A 16,999-nucleotide genomic window follows, 5' to 3' on the forward strand; every position below is an offset into this window, starting at 1 on the left:
TGCAGATCTAAAACGCGTGGATTGCAGCAGCAGCAAGCCGAAAAGTGCAGGCATGTAAGGGATCTAGAGGTTGACAACATGTCTTCTTAACGGGAGTCCAGGAGCTCATCTCCACAAATGGACTTTTCAGGATCCTTGGGTGGCTCCGTAGTTTGAAACCAATTCTGGTTATCGCTTCTCGGCCTTTTGGCTAAGATCAAGTGTAGTATCTTTTGAAAAGGCGGTTTTGGATGTTGGCCGCCCTAGTAGATTGATACATTATGCACACTGGGGTTTAGGCGCTTGTTAGTACGCCAGGTGGCTAATATAGTCATCTGGTGGAAAGCATGGCCCCCCAGGATCGACGCCATTGGGCCGGGGAAGATCGAAAGCCCGAAGTGTGAAGTGCCCCAGGAGTGGTGACCCTGGGGTGCCTTAACTCACTGGGATTGGGAACCCCACTTGAGTTTATGGCACATTTGCACAAGCACTTCAAATTTTCTTTCTTCGCACACACCCTTATTCCGGGCCTTCTGGCCTTAGGATGGGGAATTTTTCAATTCCCGGTCGAAGGTCCGGGCAGTATTATACTGTGAAACCTTCACTATTTATTTAATTTCTTTGTCACTGTGTGTCCACTTATTCACGTGTGTCACGTCCTACTAGGATTTTGTCGGGATGCGGTTCCCTTACGGGTTCCTCTCTTGGCAGGTCTAGGGGGGGAGTGTGTGGCCATCAGGTTCCGCTCCCCCCTGAACCCCCCTGGCTCTCCTCTTTCGGGAGGAGAGCGTTGTTGGCTCCCCTCTTCCAGGAGGGGAGCACAGTCTTTGGCTCCCAGTGCCTTGCTCGGGTGAGAACTCGGGCAGGTGCTGGGGGTAAGATTGGGTCGCCTCTGGCTTCGGCTGGAGGTGGCTTTTTGTCCCTGTTCCTCGCTGTGGCCTTTTGGCTCGGAGGGACGGGGAATGGTTTGGGGGACCCTTCTCCTTTTGGAGAGGGTTTCAAGAAGACCAGCATCCTAGTGCACTTTTTTTGTGGCACTTGTCACTTTTTTAAGCGCACTCGGGTTTTGTACACGAATTCGGGCTAAAAAAAAAAAAAAGAAAAAAAAAAAAAAAAAAAATCTGTTCTTATCAGTTTAATATCTGATACGTCCCCTATCTGGGGACCATATATTAAATGGATTTTTAGAACAGGGAGATGGAAAAAGAGCTTGCTCTGTCCACTCCACGCATTGACCTGGTATTGCAGTATCTCCAGGACCGGTGCACCCCTTCTTTAATGCAGTTTCTAAAATCAGAAAGAATTGAATTCAATGTTTTTTGTTCATTTTGCTTGTTTGTCGGATTTTGGGATGGACTCTTTGGCTTTGCTTTTCTTCTCCTCATTGGATTTTTCATGTTCAAAGTTGCAGAAGCCAGATTACAAGCTCATTTTGGTTCAACTTCAGCAACTGTGCATTGCATTGCCATGTAATGTGATGCAATGCTATCTTTCTAGCTCTCCCTTTTTACTTCCTTTTGGATTAACAGACATATTAGGCAAGCATTTTGGAGCTTTCACCTAAATAACTACAGGTGGTGAGATAAGCTGCACAATATAATTGACCTTTCAGTATATTGTTGCACACACACCATCTATTTAGCAAATGCCCTTGTTATCAACAGCAGCCTTTTAAACTCACCTGAGCTAACAGGTATGTGCGCTGGTTACTCTGCTGCGCTTAAAATTTCTTTTTTGGTTTGCTACAATGCCTTTTCTGAAACGTTGTCTCCTTCTGCTGGAACACTGACTTCTTTCATTTAATGCCTGCAGACTATAAAAGAGAACCCAACCCAAAAAGTTTGGTTGATTAGTCTGTGGCATTCTGTTAAACTGTTGCTTATGGCGGTCTCTGTGAGCTTCTCAGCGACATTCAGCCAGCCAGGTATCCTGCCTGCAGTAGATGGAATGTGGCAATGGAACGCTGGCTGCGCGTGTCATAATAGGCTCTGAGCCTTTATATACCTGTGCACAGCAGCAGCCACCTTCAGTCTGCTGCTGGACAGCCAGCAGCAGCAGCAGCAGGAGAGGTATGTAATCAGGAGCCCTCCTGCTAAGGGTAGACAGCTGCTCGTTCCACCCCACCCCCCGCCTTAATTGGTTCTCCTCCCTTCCAACGGTGTTGAGGCGAGTGGGAACAGCAGGGGGTGAAGGTGCTGTGTTTAAAGAGGTGGAGTTATGCAGATCTAAAACGCGTGGATTGCAGCAGCAGCAAGCCGAAAAGTGCAGGCATGTAAGGGATCTAGAGGTTGACAACATGTCTTCTTAACGGGAGTCCAGGAGCTCATCTCCACAAATGGACTTTTCAGGATCCTTGGGTGGCTCCGTAGTTTGAAACCAATTCTTGTTATCGCTTCTCGGCCTTTTGGCTAAGATCAAGTGTAGTATCTGTTCTTATCAGTTTAATATCTGATACGTCCCCTATCTGGGGACCATATATTAAATGGATTTTTAGAACAGGGAGATGGAAAAAGAGCTTGCTCTGTCCACTCCACGCATTGACCTGGTATTGCAGTATCTCCAGGACCGGTGCACCCCTTCTTTAATGCAGTTTCTAAAATCAGAAAGAATTGAATTCAATGTTTTTTGTTCATTTTGCTTGTTTGTCGGATTTTGGGATGGACTCTTTGGCTTTGCTTTTCTTCTCCTCATTGGATTTTTCATGTTCAAAGTTGCAGAAGCCAGATTACAAGCTCATTTTGGTTCAACTTCAGCAACTGTGCATTGCATTGCCATGTAATGTGATGCAATGCTATCTTTCTAGCTCTCCCTTTTTACTTCCTTTTGGATAAACAGACATATTAGGCAAGCATTTTGGAGCTTTCACCTAAATAACTACAGGTGGTGAGATAAGCTGCACAATATAATTGACCTTTCAGTATATTGTTGCACACACACCATCTATTTAGCAAATGCCCTTGTTATCAACAGCAGCCTTTTAAACTCACCTGAGCTAACAGGTATGTGCGCTGGTTACTCTGCTGCGCTTAAAATTTCTTTTTTGGTTTGCTACAATGCCTTTTCTAAAACGTTGTCTCCTTCTGCTGGAACACTGACTTCTTTCATTTAATGCCTGCAGACTATAAAAGAGAACCCAACCCAAAAAGTTTGGTTGATTAGTCTGTGGCATTCTGTTAAACTGTTGCTTATGGCGGTCTCTGTGAGCTTCTCAGCGACATTCAGCCAGCCAGGTATCCTGCCTGCAGTAGATGGAATGTGGCAATGGAACGCTGGCTGCGCGTGTCATAATAGGCTCTGAGCCTTTATATACCTGTGCACAGCAGCAGCCACCTTCAGTCTGCTGCTGGACAGCCAGCAGCAGCAGCAGCAGGAGAGGTATGTAATCAGGAGCCCTCCTGCTAAGGGTAGACAGCTGCTCGTTCCACCCCACCCCCCGCCTTAATTGGTTCTCCTCCCTTCCAACGGTGTTGAGGCGGGTGGGAACAGCAGGGGGTGAAGGTGCTGTGTTTAAAGAGGTGGAGTTATGCAGATCTAAAACGCGTGGATTGCAGCAGCAGCAAGCCGAAAAGTGCAGGCATGTAAGGGATCTAGAGGTTGACAACATGTCTTCTTAACGGGAGTCCAGGAGCTCATCTCCACAAATGGACTTTTCAGGATCCTTGGGTGGCTCCGTAGTTTGAAACCAATTCTGGTTATCGCTTCTCGGCCTTTTGGCTAAGATCAAGTGTAGTATCTGTTCTTATCAGTTTAATATCTGATACGTCCCCTATCTGGGGACCATATATTAAATGGATTTTTAGAACAGGGAGATGGAAAAAGAGCTTGCTCTGTCCACTCCACGCATTGACCTGGTATTGCAGTATCTCCAGGACCGGTGCACCCCTTCTTTAATGCAGTTTCTAAAATCAGAAAGAATTGAATTCAATGTTTTTTGTTCATTTTGCTTGTTTGTCGGATTTTGGGATGGACTCTTTGGCTTTGCTTTTCTTCTCCTCATTGGATTTTTCATGTTCAAAGTTGCAGAAGCCAGATTACAAGCTCATTTTGGTTCAACTTCAGCAACTGTGCATTGCATTGCCATGTAATGTGATGCAATGCTATCTTTCTAGCTCTCCCTTTTTACTTCCTTTTGGATAAACAGACATATTAGGCAAGCATTTTGGAGCTTTCACCTAAATAACTACAGGTGGTGAGATAAGCTGCACAATATAATTGACCTTTCAGTATATTGTTGCACACACACCATCTATTTAGCAAATGCCCTTGTTATCAACAGCAGCCTTTTAAACTCACCTGAGCTAACAGGTATGTGAGCTGGTTACTCTGCTGCGCTTAAAATTTCTTTTTTGGTTTGCTACAATGCCTTTTCTGAAACGTTGTCTCCTTCTGCTGGAACACTGACTTCTTTCATTTAATGCCTGCAGACTATAAAAGAGAACCCAACCCAAAAAGTTTGGTTGATTAGTCTGTGGCATTCTGTTAAACTGTTGCTTATGGCGGTCTCTGTGAGCTTCTCAGCGACATTCAGCCAGCCAGGTATCCTGCCTGCAGTAGATGGAATGTGGCAATGGAACGCTGGCTGCGCGTGTCATAATAGGCTCTGAGCCTTTATATACCTGTGCACAGCAGCAGCCACCTTCAGTCTGCTGCTGGACAGCCAGCAGCAGCAGCAGCAGCAGGAGAGGTATGTAATCAGGAGCCCTCCTGCTAAGGGTAGACAGCTGCTCGTTCCACCCCACCCCCCGCCTTAATTGGTTCTCCTCCCTTCCAACGGTGTTGAGGCGGGTGGGAACAGCAGGGGGTGAAGGTGCTGTGTTTAAAGAGGTGGAGTTATGCAGATCTAAAACGCGTGGATTGCAGCAGCAGCAAGCCGAAAAGTGCAGGCATGTAAGGGATCTAGAGGTTGACAACATGTCTTCTTAACGGGAGTCCAGGAGCTCATCTCCACAAATGGACTTTTCAGGATCCTTGGGTGGCTCCGTAGTTTGAAACCAATTCTGGTTATCGCTTCTCGGCCTTTTGGCTAAGATCAAGTGTAGTATCTGTTCTTATCAGTTTAATATCTGATACGTCCCCTATCTGGGGACCATATATTAAATGGATTTTTAGAACAGGGAGATGGAAAAAGAGCTTGCTCTGTCCACTCCACGCATTGACCTGGTATTGCAGTATCTCCAGGACCGGTGCACCCCTTCTTTAATGCAGTTTCTAAAATCAGAAAGAATTGAATTCAATGTTTTTTGTTCATTTTGCTTGTTTGTCGGATTTTGGGATGGACTCTTTGGCTTTGCTTTTCTTCTCCTCATTGGATTTTTCATGTTCAAAGTTGCAGAAGCCAGATTACAAGCTCATTTTGGTTCAACTTCAGCAACTGTGCATTGCATTGCCATGTAATGTGATGCAATGCTATCTTTCTAGCTCTCCCTTTTTACTTCCTTTTGGATAAACAGACATATTAGGCAAGCATTTTGGAGCTTTCACCTAAATAACTACAGGTGGTGAGATAAGCTGCACAATATAATTGACCTTTCAGTATATTGTTGCACACACACCATCTATTTAGCAAATGCCCTTGTTATCAACAGCAGCCTTTTAAACTCACCTGAGCTAACAGGTATGTGCGCTGGTTACTCTGCTGCGCTTAAAATTTCTTTTTTGGTTTGCTACAATGCCTTTTCTGAAACGTTGTCTCCTTCTGCTGGAACACTGACTTCTTTCATTTAATGCCTGCAGACTATAAAAGAGAACCCAACCCAAAAAGTTTGGTTGATTAGTCTGTGGCATTCTGTTAAACTGTTGCTTATGGCGGTCTCTGTGAGCTTCTCAGCGACATTCAGCCAGCCAGGTATCCTGCCTGCAGTAGATGGAATGTGGCAATGGAACGCTGGCTGCGCGTGTCATAATAGGCTCTGAGCCTTTATATACCTGTGCACAGCAGCAGCCACCTTCAGTCTGCTGCTGGACAGCCAGCAGCAGCAGCAGCAGCAGGAGAGGTATGTAATCAGGAGCCCTCCTGCTAAGGGTAGACAGCTGCTCGTTCCACCCCACCCCCCGCCTTAATTGGTTCTCCTCCCTTCCAACGGTGTTGAGGCGGGTGGGAACAGCAGGGGGTGAAGGTGCTGTGTTTAAAGAGGTGGAGTTATGCAGATCTAAAACGCGTGGATTGCAGCAGCAGCAAGCCGAAAAGTGCAGGCATGTAAGGGATCTAGAGGTTGACAACATGTCTTCTTAACGGGAGTCCAGGAGCTCATCTCCACAAATGGACTTTTCAGGATCCTTGGGTGGCTCCGTAGTTTGAAACCAATTCTGGTTATCGCTTCTCGGCCTTTTGGCTAAGATCAAGTGTAGTATCTGTTCTTATCAGTTTAATATCTGATACGTCCCCTATCTGGGGACCATATATTAAATGGATTTTTAGAACAGGGAGATGGAAAAAGAGCTTGCTCTGTCCACTCCACGCATTGACCTGGTATTGCAGTATCTCCAGGACCGGTGCACCCCTTCTTTAATGCAGTTTCTAAAATCAGAAAGAATTGAATTCAATGTTTTTTGTTCATTTTGCTTGTTTGTCGGATTTTGGGATGGACTCTTTGGCTTTGCTTTTCTTCTCCTCATTGGATTTTTCATGTTCAAAGTTGCAGAAGCCAGATTACAAGCTCATTTTGGTTCAACTTCAGCAACTGTGCATTGCATTGCCATGTAATGTGATGCAATGCTATCTTTCTAGCTCTCCCTTTTTACTTCCTTTTGGATAAACAGACATATTAGGCAAGCATTTTGGAGCTTTCACCTAAATAACTACAGGTGGTGAGATAAGCTGCACAATATAATTGACCTTTCAGTATATTGTTGCACACACACCATCTATTTAGCAAATGCCCTTGTTATCAACAGCAGCCTTTTAAACTCACCTGAGCTAACAGGTATGTGCGCTGGTTACTCTGCTGCGCTTAAAATTTCTTTTTTGGTTTGCTACAATGCCTTTTCTGAAACGTTGTCTCCTTCTGCTGGAACACTGACTTCTTTCATTTAATGCCTGCAGACTATAAAAGAGAACCCAACCCAAAAAGTTTGGTTGATTAGTCTGTGGCATTCTGTTAAACTGTTGCTTATGGCGGTCTCTGTGAGCTTCTCAGCGACATTCAGCCAGCCAGGTATCCTGCCTGCAGTAGATGGAATGTGGCAATGGAACGCTGGCTGCGCGTGTCATAATAGGCTCTGAGCCTTTATATACCTGTGCACAGCAGCAGCCACCTTCAGTCTGCTGCTGGACAGCCAGCAGCAGCAGCAGCAGGAGAGGTATGTAATCAGGAGCCCTCCTGCTAAGGGTAGACAGCTGCTCGTTCCACCCCACCCCCCGTGTTAATTGGTTCTCCTCCCTTCCAACGGTGTTGAGGCGGGTGGGAACAGCAGGGGGTGAAGGTGCTGTGTTTAAAGAGGTGGAGTTATGCAGATCTAAAACGCGTGGATTGCAGCAGCAGCAAGCCGAAAAGTGCAGGCATGTAAGGGATCTAGAGGTTGACAACATGTCTTCTTAACGGGAGTCCAGGAGCTCATCTCCACAAATGGACTTTTCAGGATCCTTGGGTGGCTCCGTAGTTTGAAACCAATTCTGGTTATCGCTTCTCGGCCTTTTGGCTAAGATCAAGTGTAGTATCTGTTCTTATCAGTTTAATATCTGATACGTCCCCTATCTGGGGACCATATATTAAATGGATTTTTAGAACAGGGAGATGGAAAAAGAGCTTGCTCTGTCCACTCCACGCATTGACCTGGTATTGCAGTATCTCCAGGACCGGTGCACCCCTTCTTTAATGCAGTTTCTAAAATCAGAAAGAATTGAATTCAATGTTTTTTGTTCATTTTGCTTGTTTGTCGGATTTTGGGATGGACTCTTTGGCTTTGCTTTTCTTCTCCTCATTGGATTTTTCATGTTCAAAGTTGCAGAAGCCAGATTACAAGCTCATTTTGGTTCAACTTCAGCAACTGTGCATTGCATTGTCATGTAATGTGATGCAATGCTATCTTTCTAGCTCTCCCTTTTTACTTCCTTTTGGATAAACAGACATATTAGGCAAGCATTTTGGAGCTTTCACCTAAATAACTACAGGTGGTGAGATAAGCTGCACAATATAATTGACCTTTCAGTATATTGTTGCACACACACCATCTATTTAGCAAATGCCCTTGTTATCAACAGCAGCCTTTTAAACTCACCTGAGCTAACAGGTATGTGCGCTGTTACTCTGCTGCGCTTAAAATTTCTTTTTTGGTTTGCTACAATGCCTTTTCTGAAACGTTGTCTCCTTCTGCTGGAACACTGACTTCTTTCATTTAATGCCTGCAGACTATAAAAGAGAACCCAACCCAAAAAGTTTGGTTGATTAGTCTGTGGCATTCTGTTAAACTGTTGCTTATGGCGGTCTCTGTGAGCTTCTCAGCGACATTCAGCCAGCCAGGTATCCTGCCTGCAGTAGATGGAATGTGGCAATGGAACGCTGGCTGCGCGTGTCATAATAGGCTCTGAGCCTTTATATACCTGTGCACAGCAGCAGCCACCTTCAGTCTGCTGCTGGACAGCCAGCAGCAGCAGGAGAGGTATGTAATCAGGAGCCCTCCTGCTAAGGGTAGACAGCTGCTCGTTCCACCCCACCCCCCGCCTTAATTGGTTCTCCTCCCTTCCAATGGTGTTGAGGCGGGTGGGAACAGCAGGGGGTGAAGGTGCTGTGTTTAAAGAGGTGGAGTTATGCAGATCTAAAACGCGTGGATTGCAGCAGCAGCAAGCCGAAAAGTGCAGGCATGTAAGGGATCTAGAGGTTGACAACATGTCTTCTTAACGGGAGTCCAGGAGCTCATCTCCACAAATGGACTTTTCAGGATCCTTGGGTGGCTCCGTAGTTTGAAACCAATTCTGGTTATCGCTTCTCGGCCTTTTGGCTAAGATCAAGTGTAGTATCTGTTCTTATCAGTTTAATATCTGATACGTCCCCTATCTGGGGACCATATATTAAATGGATTTTTAGAACAGGGAGATGGAAAAAGAGCTTGCTCTGTCCACTCCACGCATTGACCTGGTATTGCAGTATCTCCAGGACCGGTGCACCCCTTCTTTAATGCAGTTTCTAAAATCAGAAAGAATTGAATTCAATGTTTTTTGTTCATTTTGCTTGTTTGTCGGATTTTGGGATGGACTCTTTGGCTTTGCTTTTCTTCTCCTCATTGGATTTTTCATGTTCAAAGTTGCAGAAGCCAGATTACAAGCTCATTTTGGTTCAACTTCAGCAACTGTGCATTGCATTGCCATGTAATGTGATGCAATGCTATCTTTCTAGCTCTCCCTTTTTACTTCCTTTTGGATAAACAGACATATTAGGCAAGCATTTTGGAGCTTTCACCTAAATAACTACAGGTGGTGAGATAAGCTGCACAATATAATTGACCTTTCAGTATATTGTTGCACACACACCATCTATTTAGCAAATGCCCTTGTTATCAACAGCAGCCTTTTAAACTCACCTGAGCTAACAGGTATGTGCGCTGGTTACTCTGCTGCGCTTAAAATTTCTTTTTTGGTTTGCTACAATGCCTTTTCTGAAACGTTGTCTCCCTCTGCTGGAACACTGACTTCTTTCATTTAATGCCTGCAGACTATAAAAGAGAACCCAACCCAAAAAGTTTGGTTGATTAGTCTGTGGCATTCTGTTAAACTGTTGCTTATGGCGGTCTCTGTGAGCTTCTCAGCGACATTCAGCCAGCCAGGTATCCTGCCTGCAGTAGATGGAATGTGGCAATGGAACGCTGGCTGCGCGTGTCATAATAGGCTCTGAGCCTTTATATACCTGTGCACAGCAGCAGCCACCTTCAGTCTGCTGCTGGACAGCCAGCAGCAGCAGCAGCAGCAGGAGAGGTATGTAATCAGGAGCCCTCCTGCTAAGGGTAGACAGCTGCTCGTTCCACCCCACCCCCCGCCTTAATTGGTTCTCCTCCCTTCCAACGGTGTTGAGGCGGGTGGGAACAGCAGGGGGTGAAGGTGCTGTGTTTAAAGAGGTGGAGTTATGCAGATCTAAAACGCGTGGATTGCAGCAGCAGCAAGCCGAAAAGTGCAGGCATGTAAGGGATCTAGAGGTTGACAACATGTCTTCTTAACGGGAGTCCAGGAGCTCATCTCCACAAATGGACTTTTCAGGATCCTTGGGTGGCTCCGTAGTTTGAAACCAATTCTGGTTATCGCTTCTCGGCCTTTTGGCTAAGATCAAGTGTAGTATCTGTTCTTATCAGTTTAATATCTGATACGTCCCCTATCTGGGGACCATATATTAAATGGATTTTTAGAACAGGGAGATGGAAAAAGAGCTTGCTCTGTCCACTCCACGCATTGACCTGGTATTGCAGTATATCCAGGACCGGTGCACCCCTTCTTTAATGCAGTTTCTAAAATCAGAAAGAATTGAATTCAATGTTTTTTGTTCATTTTGCTTGTTTGTCGGATTTTGGGATGGACTCTTTGGCTTTGCTTTTCTTCTCCTCATTGGATTTTTCATGTTCAAAGTTGCAGAAGCCAGATTACAAGCTCATTTTGGTTCAACTTCAGCAACTGTGCATTGCATTGCCATGTAATGTGATGCAATGCTATCTTTCTAGCTCTCCCTTTTTACTTCCTTTTGGATAAACAGACATATTAGGCAAGCATTTTGGAGCTTTCACCTAAATAACTACAGGTGGTGAGATAAGCTGCACAATATAATTGACCTTTCAGTATATTGTTGCACACACACCATCTATTTAGCAAATGCCCTTGTTATCAACAGCAGCCTTTTAAACTCACCTGAGCTAACAGGTATGTGCGCTGGTTACTCTGCTGCGCTTAAAATTTCTTTTTTGATTTGCTACAATGCCTTTTCTGAAACGTTGTCTCCTTCTGCTGGAACACTGACTTCTTTCATTTAATGCCTGCAGACTATAAAAGAGAACCCAACCCAAAAAGTTTGGTTGATTAGTCTGTGGCATTCTGTTAAACTGTTGCTTATGGCGGTCTCTGTGAGCTTCTCAGCGACATTCAGCCAGCCAGGTATCCTGCCTGCAGTAGATGGAATGTGGCAATGGAACGCTGGCTGCGCGTGTCATAATAGGCTCTGAGCCTTTATATACCTGTGCACAGCAGCAGCCACCTTTAGTCTGCTGCTGGACAGCCAGCAGCAGCAGCAGCAGGAGAGGTATGTAATCAGGAGCCCTCCTGCTAAGGGTAGACAGCTGCTCGTTCCACCCCACCCCCCGCCTTAATTGGTTCTCCTCCCTTCCAACGGTGTTGAGGCGGGTGGGAACAGCAGGGGGTGAAGGTGCTGTGTTTAAAGAGGTGGAGTTATGCAGATCTAAAACGCGTGGATTGCAGCAGCAGCAAGCCGAAAAGTGCAGGCATGTAAGGGATCTAGAGGTTGACAACATGTCTTCTTAACGGGAGTCCAGGAGCTCATCTCCACAAATGGACTTTTCAGGATCCTTGGGTGGCTCCGTAGTTTGAAACCAATTCTGGTTATCGCTTCTCGGCCTTTTGGCTAAGATCAAGTGTAGTATCTGTTCTTATCAGTTTAATATCTGATACGTCCCCTATCTGGGGACCATATATTAAATGGATTTTTAGAACAGGGAGATGGAAAAAGAGCTTGCTCTGTCCACTCCACGCATTGACCTGGTATTGCAGTATCTCCAGGACCGGTGCACCCCTTCTTTAATGCAGTTTCTAAAATCAGAAAGAATTGAATTCAATGTTTTTTGTTCATTTTGCTTGTTTGTCGGATTTTGGGATGGACTCTTTGGCTTTGCTTTTCTTCTCCTCATTGGATTTTTCATGTTCAAAGTTGCAGAAGCCAGATTACAAGCTCATTTTGGTTCAACTTCAGCAACTGTGCATTGCATTGCCATGTAATGTGATGCAATGCTATCTTTCTAGCTCTCCCTTTTTACTTCCTTTTGGATAAACAGACATATTAGGCAAGCATTTTGGAGCTTTCACCTAAATAACTACAGGTGGTGAGATAAGCTGCACAATATAATTGACCTTTCAGTATATTGTTGCACACACACCATCTATTTAGCAAATGCCCTTGTTATCAACAGCAGCCTTTTAAACTCACCTGAGCTAACAGGTATGTGCGCTGGTTACTCTGCTGCGCTTAAAATTTCTTTTTTGGTTTGCTACAATGCCTTTTCTGAAACGTTGTCTCCTTCTGCTGGAACACTGACTTCTTTCATTTAATGCCTGCAGACTATAAAAGAGAACCCAACCCAAAAAGTTTGGTTGATTAGTCTGTGGCATTCTGTTAAACTGTTGCTTATGGCGGTCTCTGTGAGCTTCTCAGCGACATTCAGCCACCAGGTATCCTGCCTGCAGTAGATGGAATGTGGCAATGGAACGCTGGCTGCGCGTGTCATAATAGGCTCTGAGCCTTTATATACCTGTGCACAGCAGCAGCCACCTTCAGTCTGCTGCTGGACAGCCAGCAGCAGCAGCAGCAGGAGAGGTATGTAATCAGGAGCCCTCCTGCTAAGGGTAGACAGCTGCTCGTTCCACCCCACCCCCCGCCTTAATTGGTTCTCCTCCCTTCCAACGGTGTTGAGGCGGGTGGGAACAGCAGGGGGTGAAGGTGCTGTGTTTAAAGAGGTGGAGTTATGCAGATCTAAAACGCGTGGATTGCAGCAGCAGCAAGCCGAAAAGTGCAGGCATGTAAGGGATCTAGAGGTTGACAACATGTCTTCTTAACGGGAGTCCAGGAGCTCATCTCCACAAATGGACTTTTCAGGATCCTTGGGTGGCTCCGTAGTTTGAAACCAATTCTGGTTATCGCTTCTCGGCCTTTTGGCTAAGATCAAGTGTAGTATCTTTCGAAAAGGCGGTTTTGGATGTTGGCCGCCCTAGTAGATTGATACATTATGCACACTGGGGTTTAGGCGCTTGTTAGTACGCCAGTTGGCTAATATAGTCATCTGGTGGAAAGCATGGCCCCCCAGGATCGACGCCATTGGGCCGGGGAAGATCGAAAGCCCGAAGTGTGAAGTGCCCCAGGAGTGGTGACCCTGGGGTGCCTTAACTCACTGGGATTGGGAACCCCACTTGAGTTTATGGCACATTTGCACTAGCACTTCAATATTTCTTTCTTCACACACACCCTTATTCCGGGCCTTCTGGCCTTAGGATGGGGAATTTTTCAATTCCCGGTCGAAGGTCCGGGCAGTATTATACTGTGAAACCTTCACTATTTATTTAATTTTTTTTTGTCACTGTGTGTCCACTTTTTCACGTGTGTCCACGTCCTTACTAGGATTTTGTCGGGATGCGGTTCCCTTACGGGTTCCTCTCTTGGCAGGTCTAGGGGGGGAGTGTGTGGCCATCAGGTTCCGCTCCCCCCTGAACCCCCCTGGCTCTCCTCTTTCGGGAGGAGAGCATTGTTGGCTCCCCTCTTCCGGGAGGGGAGCACAGTCTTTGGCTCCCAGTGCCTTGCTCGGGTGAGAACTCGGGCAGGTGCTGGGGGTAAGATTGGGTCGCCTCTGGCTTCGGCTGGAGGTGGCTTTTTGTCCCTGTTCCTCGCTGTGGCCTTTTGGCTCGGAGGGACGGGGAATGGTTTGGGGGACCCTTCTCCTTTTGGAGAGGGTTTCAAGAAGACCAGCATCCTAGTGCACTTTTTTTGTGGCACTTGTCACTTTTTTAAGCGCACTCGGGTTTTGTACACGAATTCGGGCTAAAAAAAAAAAAAAGAAAAAAAAAAGAAAAAAAAATCTGTTCTTATCAGTTTAATATCTGATACGTCCCCTATCTGGGGACCATATATTAAATGGATTTTTAGAACAGGGAGATGGAAAAAGAGCTTGCTCTGTCCACTCCACGCATTGACCTGGTATTGCAGTATCTCCAGGACCGGTGCACCCCTTCTTTAATGCAGTTTCTAAAATCAGAAAGAATTGAATTCAATGTTTTTTGTTCATTTTGCTTGTTTGTCGGATTTTGGGATGGACTCTTTGGCTTTGCTTTTCTTCTCCTCATTGGATTTTTCATGTTCAAAGTTGCAGAAGCCAGATTACAAGCTCATTTTGGTTCAACTTCAGCAACTGTGCATTGCATTGCCATGTAATGTGATGCAATGCTATCTTTCTAGCTCTCCCTTTTTACTTCCTTTTGGATAAACAGACATATTAGGCAAGCATTTTGGAGCTTTCACCTAAATAACTACAGGTGGTGAGATAAGCTGCACAATATAATTGACCTTTCAGTATATTGTTGCACACACACCATCTATTTAGCAAATGCCCTTGTTATCAACAGCAGCCTTTTAAACTCACCTGAGCTAACAGGTATGTGCGCTGGTTACTCTGCTGCGCTTAAAATTTCTTTTTTGGTTTGCTACAATGCCTTTTCTGAAACGTTGTCTCCTTCTGCTGGAACACTGACTTCTTTCATTTAATGCCTGCAGACTATAAAAGAGAACCCAACCCAAAAAGTTTGGTTGATTAGTCTGTGGCATTCTGTTAAACTGTTGCTTATGGCGGTCTCTGTGAGCTTCTCAGCGACATTCAGCCAGCCAGGTATCCTGCCTGCAGTAGATGGAATGTGGCAATGGAACGCTGGCTGCGCGTGTCATAATAGGCTCTGAGCCTTTATATACCTGTGCACAGCAGCAGCCACCTTCAGTCTGCTGCTGGACAGCCAGCAGCAGCAGCAGCAGGAGAGGTATGTAATCAGGAGCCCTCCTGCTAAGGGTAGACAGCTGCTCGTTCCACCCCACCCCCCGCCTTAATTGGTTCTCCTCCCTTCCAACGGTGTTGAGGTGGGTGGGAACAGCAGGGGGTGAAGGTGCTGTGCTTAAAGAGGTGGAGTTATGCAGATCTAAAACGCGTGGATTGCAGCAGCAGCAAGCCGAAAAGTGCAGGCATGTAAGGGATCTAGAGGTTGACAACATGTCTTCTTAACGGGAGTCCAGGAGCTCATCTCCACAAATGGACTTTTCAGGATCCTTGGGTGGCTCCGTAGTTTGAAACCAATTCTGGTTATCGCTTCTCGGCCTTTTGGCTAAGATCAAGTGTAGTATCTGTTCTTATCAGTTTAATATCTGATACGTCCCCTATCTGGGGACCATATATTAAATGGATTTTTAGAACAGGGAGATGGAAAAAGAGCTTGCTCTGTCCACTCCACGCATTGACCTGGTATTGCAGTATCTCCAGGACCGGTGCACCCCTTCTTTAATGCAGTTTCTAAAATCAGAAAGAATTGAATTCAATGTTTTTTGTTCATTTTGCTTGTTTGTCGGATTTTGGGATGGACTCTTTGGCTTTGCTTTTCTTCTCCTCATTGGATTTTTCATGTTCAAAGTTGCAGAAGCCAGATTACAAGCTCATTTTGGTTCAACTTCAGCAACTGTGCATTGCATTGCCATGTAATGTGATGCAATGCTGTCTTTCTAGCTCTCCCTTTTTACTTCCTTTTGGATAAACAGACATATTAGGCAAGCATTTTGGAGCTTTCACCTAAATAACTACAGGTGGTGAGATAAGCTGCACAATATAATTGACCTTTCAGTATATTGTTGCACACACACCATCTATTTAGCAAATGCCCTTGTTATCAACAGCAGCCTTTTAAACTCACCTGAGCTAACAGGTATGTGCGCTGGTTACTCTGCTGCGCTTAAAATTTCTTTTTTGGTTTGCTACAATGCCTTTTCTGAAACGTTGTCTCCTTCTGCTGGAACACTGACTTCTTTCATTTAATGCCTGCAGACTATAAAAGAGAACCCAACCCAAAAAGTTTGGTTGATTAGTCTGTGGCATTCTGTTAAACTGTTGCTTATGGCGGTCTCTGTGAGCTTCTCAGCGACATTCAGCCAGCCAGGTATCCTGCCTGCAGTAGATGGAATGTGGCAATGGAACGCTGGCTGCGCATGTCATAATAGGCTCTGAGCCTTTATATACCTGTGCACAGCAGCAGCCACCTTCAGTCTGCTGCTGGACAGCCAGCAGCAGCAGCAGCAGGAGAGGTATGTAATCAGGAGCCCTCCTGCTAAGGGTAGACAGCTGCTCGTTCCACCCCACCCCCCGCCTTAATTGGTTCTCCTCCCTTCCAACGGTGTTGAGGCGGGTGGGAACAGCAGGGGGTGAAGGTGCTGTGTTTAAAGAGGTGGAGTTATGCAGATCTAAAACGCGTGGATTGCAGCAGCAGCAAGCCGAAAAGTGCAGGCATGTAAGGGATCTAGAGGTTGACAACATGTCTTCTTAACGGGAGTCCAGGAGCTCATCTCCACAAATGGACTTTTCAGGATCCTTGGGTGGCTCCGTAGTTTGAAACCAATTCTGGTTATCGCTTCTCGGCCTTTTGGCTAAGATCAAGTGTAGTATCTTTCGAAAAGGCGGTTTTGGATGTTGGCCGCCCTAGTAGATTGATACATTATGCACACTGGGGTTTAGGCGCTTGTTAGTACGCCAGGTGGCTAATATAGTCATCTGGTGGAAAGCATGGCCCCCCAGGATCGACGCCATTGGGCCGGGGAAGATCGAAAGCCCGAAGTGTGAAGTGCCCCAGGAGTGGTGACCCTGGGGTGCCTTAACTCACTGGGATTGGGAACCCCACTTGAGTTTATGGCACATTTGCACAAGCACTTCAAATTTTCTTTCTTCGCACACACCCTTATTCCGGGCCTTCTGGCCTTAGGATGGGGAATTTTTCAATTCCCGGTCGAAGGTCCGGGCAGTATTATACTGTGAAACCTTCACTATTTATTTAATTTCTTTGTCACTGTGTGTCCACTTATTCACGTGTGTCACGTCCTACTAGGATTTTGTCGGGATGCGGTTCCCTTACGGGTTCCTCTCTTGGCAGGTCTAGGGGGGGAGTGTGTGGCCATCAGGTTCCGCTCCCCCCTGAACCCCCCTGGCTCTCCTCTTTCGGGAGGAGAGCGTTGTTGGCTCCCCTCTTCCGGGAGGGGAGCACAGTCTTTGGCTCCCAGTGCCTTGCTCGGGTGAGAACTCGGGCAGG

General features: G+C 45.9%; 9 non-coding genes and 5 pseudogenes across 9 annotated transcripts; all 14 read left to right on the forward strand.

The window, feature by feature from the left end:
- The first annotated feature begins 170 nt into the window (after window positions 1-170).
- Window positions 171-262, forward strand: LOC141183529 (U2 spliceosomal RNA; annotated as a pseudogene).
- Window positions 263-1,022: 760 nt separating this feature from the next.
- On the forward strand, window positions 1,023-1,252 carry LOC141183453 (U2 spliceosomal RNA; annotated as a pseudogene).
- A 1,115-nt stretch (window positions 1,253-2,367) lies between these two features.
- LOC141183097 (U2 spliceosomal RNA) lies at window positions 2,368-2,558 on the forward strand. Its single transcript, XR_012258106.1, has one exon. It is a non-coding gene; the product is annotated as a U2 spliceosomal RNA (small nuclear RNA).
- A 1,115-nt stretch (window positions 2,559-3,673) lies between these two features.
- LOC141183098 (U2 spliceosomal RNA) lies at window positions 3,674-3,864 on the forward strand. Its single transcript, XR_012258107.1, has one exon. It is a non-coding gene; the product is annotated as a U2 spliceosomal RNA (small nuclear RNA).
- Window positions 3,865-4,982: 1,118 nt separating this feature from the next.
- LOC141183099 (U2 spliceosomal RNA) lies at window positions 4,983-5,173 on the forward strand. The gene has a single exon (XR_012258108.1). It is a non-coding gene; the product is annotated as a U2 spliceosomal RNA (small nuclear RNA).
- A 1,118-nt stretch (window positions 5,174-6,291) lies between these two features.
- Window positions 6,292-6,482, forward strand: LOC141183101 (U2 spliceosomal RNA). The gene has a single exon (XR_012258110.1). It is a non-coding gene; the product is annotated as a U2 spliceosomal RNA (small nuclear RNA).
- A 1,115-nt stretch (window positions 6,483-7,597) lies between these two features.
- Window positions 7,598-7,788, forward strand: LOC141183102 (U2 spliceosomal RNA). The gene has a single exon (XR_012258111.1). It is a non-coding gene; the product is annotated as a U2 spliceosomal RNA (small nuclear RNA).
- Window positions 7,789-8,896: 1,108 nt separating this feature from the next.
- On the forward strand, window positions 8,897-9,087 carry LOC141183103 (U2 spliceosomal RNA). The gene has a single exon (XR_012258112.1). It is a non-coding gene; the product is annotated as a U2 spliceosomal RNA (small nuclear RNA).
- A 1,118-nt stretch (window positions 9,088-10,205) lies between these two features.
- On the forward strand, window positions 10,206-10,396 carry LOC141183146 (U2 spliceosomal RNA). The gene has a single exon (XR_012258151.1). It is a non-coding gene; the product is annotated as a U2 spliceosomal RNA (small nuclear RNA).
- Window positions 10,397-11,511: 1,115 nt separating this feature from the next.
- LOC141183104 (U2 spliceosomal RNA) lies at window positions 11,512-11,702 on the forward strand. The gene has a single exon (XR_012258113.1). It is a non-coding gene; the product is annotated as a U2 spliceosomal RNA (small nuclear RNA).
- Window positions 11,703-12,816: 1,114 nt separating this feature from the next.
- On the forward strand, window positions 12,817-12,908 carry LOC141183542 (U2 spliceosomal RNA; annotated as a pseudogene).
- Window positions 12,909-13,672: 764 nt separating this feature from the next.
- Window positions 13,673-13,902, forward strand: LOC141183467 (U2 spliceosomal RNA; annotated as a pseudogene).
- Window positions 13,903-15,017: 1,115 nt separating this feature from the next.
- LOC141183105 (U2 spliceosomal RNA) lies at window positions 15,018-15,208 on the forward strand. Its single transcript, XR_012258114.1, has one exon. It is a non-coding gene; the product is annotated as a U2 spliceosomal RNA (small nuclear RNA).
- Window positions 15,209-16,323: 1,115 nt separating this feature from the next.
- Window positions 16,324-16,415, forward strand: LOC141183573 (U2 spliceosomal RNA; annotated as a pseudogene).
- The last annotated feature ends 584 nt before the right edge of the window (window positions 16,416-16,999 follow it).

This window comes from Phyllobates terribilis, unplaced genomic scaffold (genome assembly GCF_046119375.1).
Source record: "Phyllobates terribilis strain yellow unplaced genomic scaffold, ASM4611937v1 Scaffold_38__1_contigs__length_12584779, whole genome shotgun sequence".
NCBI classification, from domain to species: domain Eukaryota; kingdom Metazoa; phylum Chordata; class Amphibia; order Anura; family Dendrobatidae; genus Phyllobates; species Phyllobates terribilis.